The sequence below is a fragment of the Perca flavescens genome, chromosome 15 (assembly GCF_004354835.1).
Source record: "Perca flavescens isolate YP-PL-M2 chromosome 15, PFLA_1.0, whole genome shotgun sequence".
Classification (NCBI taxonomy): Eukaryota; Metazoa; Chordata; class Actinopteri; order Perciformes; family Percidae; genus Perca; species Perca flavescens.
In genome coordinates, this window is record NC_041345.1 from 31,539,055 (window position 1) to 31,543,127 (window position 4,073).

The window sequence follows — 4,073 nt, forward strand, 5'->3', positions numbered from 1 at the left end:
CATCTTGTCTCTGTTTTCATTCACATCAAACTCTGATGCATCGCCGGCTCCATCTCCACAGTGCTGTGGCTACACCACAAATGCATTCTGGGATAGGAGACTAAAACTCTCTGGGTTGTTTGCATTTCTTTAAACACTAAGTTATTAGTGAATAAGTGATAAGGTTATGGTTCCCGGAGAAGTAGGTAAGGATGTATACAGTAAAAATAACAATAATGAAAAATACTATTTTATGTAAAGCAGTTTGAGTTTCGTTGTTGCAGAAATGTGCTAGCCTATACAAACAGTCCAGTGCTGAGAAATAAAGCCTAAAGGCTTGTTTGACAAATTTGCATTTGGTGTATTTTGACTTGTACTGTTGTTAAAAACAAAATAAACTTTTTACAAAGCGGAGCATTTTATTTCCATCATGCATCATTATTTATTTTATTGATAAATATAGTAGCTAGAGACAAAACAGAAATACTTTTTGAAAATACTATATAGGTTAACATAATTATATTCAAAATATGATCCTCATCAGTGGGGGTTCTACACTGAATTACAGCCAGGGTGAGACCCCTTCGAGCCCCCCCCCCAAAAAAAAAAAACACAAAATTGCAGAATTACTATATTATGGTGTATATTTATTTTATACTATACTCTTAATATTAAGAATAATATACAAATAAAATAGAATAAATATTCTAAATTGCACAAATCCTTCATCACACAAATGTGAAAACACACTAAAGAGAATCTAATTATTACACTATAGCACTAAGAACAGAAAACACAACCTAAAACTAAAACCTGACCTTTCTGTGGCCTTCCTTGATGCAAAATCATCAATGATGTTATTGTATGAAATCTGCTCCTCTATTGAATGATTGACACTGACGGAAAGGCCTGTGAGCCGTTCCTGGGACATGGTTGACCTCAGGTATGACTTGATCAACTTTAGTTTAGTAGATCTCCGATAGATCATTATCATCCCCCGTCCCCCCCTTGTCCGGACCGTTCCATTTGGGAGACCAAACAACATAGGCACCGATTCCTCCGTGGGTGCTCACGGGCGAACGCCCATTAAAAAAAAAAAAAAAAAGTTGTCAAAATATGTTTGCATTACAGACGGCCGACACAAACACAAACTCTTATCAACTCGATAATAAAGCTGTAAAGTAGGCTATCTTTCAACTCAGGATAGGATTGGAGATGAAAAAGTTTAACTGACACATAACCACGATCAGCTTCATGGGTGCTCAGTATTCGCGGACTTCGAGTTTTCTAAAGGAAGAGGGGACTAGTTTTAGGAAGCATTAAGGACAAGTAGATTGTTGGGAAGTGTGCACATTTACAGAATGTGTTTTATATACACCCTAGGTTTTTTTGGGATGATGAACACTCTAGTGTCATCTCTCTCTCTCTCTCTCTCTCTCTCTCTCTCTATTCTTTTGGCGATTTTCCATTACATGGTACCTGCCCGACTCGCCTCGACTCTACTCACCTCGACTCGATGCGTCCGTTTTCCATTGCAGATTTTAGTACCGCCTCAGCGTGGCTGGTCCAGAGCCATTTCTCTATTGCTCTGGGCTGGTCATCATAGTGACGCTGCAGGAAACTGCTGTGACGTAATTTTCAACGCGACTCACTCAGTGTACACAGTGTTCTCTTAATACATCCATTGTACACAACGATGGAGGACGGTGAAGGTGTGTTGTTTTTGATTCTCGGCACGTGGCTATTTGCCACAGCCAGAAGACAAATTTTGTTTCAAAAGAAGCTGAAGGCAGCAAAAAAAAAACACGGCTGAAAAAAACAGGAGAATTTTGGAATTACTACAGAGTTCAGACGTCGACACGACTATTGTTCGCCGACACAAAAGGGTAAGTTACGTTACCTGGTAATGTTAGCTAACATTTGCATGTGTTCAGGGTCACAGTCAGTATTTACTATACGCTATACAATGTATTACATAAACTTTAGCAACCATTATTACCAGTGTTGTGCCTGAACGCATTCATTGAACGATAGTTCATGAACTTGTTCATATTTTGGGTGAACGTGAACTGAACGTACTTATTACTGCCTGATGAACATTACTGTGAACTCGTTCATTCTGGTATCTGTGAACGGCACGCTCTCAGTTTAACTTTGTTCAACAGGTTAACAGCCAGATTACTATAGAGCCTTCCAGGCCAAAACCCGGCTGAAACACACCGTAAACAGGCCTTCATATGTAGTCTCACTGCCGCATGGGTCATCAAAACAAAAAGCAGCGTGGAGGCAACATGGGGAGGCGACGAAGCAGCAAGGAGGCGCCGTACGATCATTTAAACCACTTTTATGACGAGGTCGGTGAGGATGGAAAAAATGGGATTTTATTGTTCCCGGTTTCACACACACTCAGTGGGTTGAGAACTTCAGAATGTCCTAAGAAACCTCTATCTAGCTCTACAACAAAATGCGTCCAGCGATGGAGAGACAGGACACAACCTTCCGCAAGTGTGTACCTCTAAAGAAGATGGCATGGCATTGTGGAAGCTTGCAACCGGCTCCGAGTACAGAACTGTCGACCATCTTTTTGGAGTAAGCATCACAACTGTGTGCCGGTATGTTCAAGAGTTCGCTGCTGCTGCAGAGATGTTGTTGGTGCCGGAACAAATTGGTTTCCCAGACCAGGAGAAGTTTGCAGAAATGGCTACCTACACTGCGAGAAGATGGGGGATCCTGCAGTGTATTGGTGCTATTGATGGATCACACATACCCATCATAGCACCACAAGAGTACCAGTGCGACTATTTCAACCGTAAAGGCTGGCACTCCATCATCCTCAAAGGTCTTGTTGATGGAAAGGGACTGTTCTGGAACGTGTTTGCAGGAATGGCTGGCAGCTCGCATGATGCTCATGTTTTGAGACTGTCCAAATTGTGGGAGTTAGCCAGCAGTGGCAACTACTTTCCTGCTTCCACCAGGAACTTCGGTGGGGTTAATGCTGGCTACTACATCCTGGGGAATTCTGCCTATCCCTTGCAGAACCATTCCATGACACTGGACGGCTCACAACAGAACAGCAGATTTACAACAAGAAAATCTGCAGGGTACGGGTTGTTGTTGAAAATGCTTTTGGTAGACTGAAGGGAAGGTGGTGTTGCCTTATGACAAGAAATGACTGTGATGTAGAACTGGTGAGATCTATGGTGCTGACTTGCTGTGCTTTGCATAATCTTTACGAGACTCATGGAGAGGCCTATGACAGTGACTTGAGATGCATCTGTGGCAGCAGAGCCTGTGGTGGTCACAGGGTGCAGAGGAAGAAGGCAGGGATGTACAAGAGGGTTTGATGCACTACTTGAATAGCTAAACAATAAAAACATTGTTTAATATATTGTCTTGTTTTTTATGTTATAACAGTGTGCACTATTGGAAATGACATGCAAAAGCCCTTGTAATATAAAACCATGATGAAAGAAAAACTTGAACAAATGTGCAAACATGCAAATAACAGACTATATACATAAGTTAGGATCCTAAATGGCAAAATACAGACACATGGTGTCCAAACATAATTTACATAAGTTAGGTTTGTAAATGGCAAACATTAAAAGATTAAAAGCAACTCCTTTTTTAGTGTCAACATGTAATGTAGTTTAGCGCAAATTCTTTCAGGAAGACCTAACAAGTAATCAGTCCCTCCTAAGCGAATCAACGCTGGAGGCGTTCACCTTCTGATAATCCAATCAGGATCGGCCAAGGATCCCATAGGCCAATCACAGCGTACATCACTGTTTTAAAAGCTGCTTCTCTCCCTGTGCTATCAGCTGTCATTTCAGGAACACGTCGTCCCTCCTCCTCCCCTTCCGCCTCCCGTTCTAGGGGTTTCTCCGGCTGTCGCTCCGATGCCTTCTCGGTCTAGTTTCTGGCTTTCTCCGCCACCACCGGTGTCTGGATTCCATCAGGGGGTTACATCTTGATTCCCTACCCCTACATTAAATTTATTAATATATTAAATGTATTAATAACGATAGAGTTCAATCTCCAAAACATTGTACACTACATGCTGTTGTACATTAAACCTTTTGCATATCTGCAAA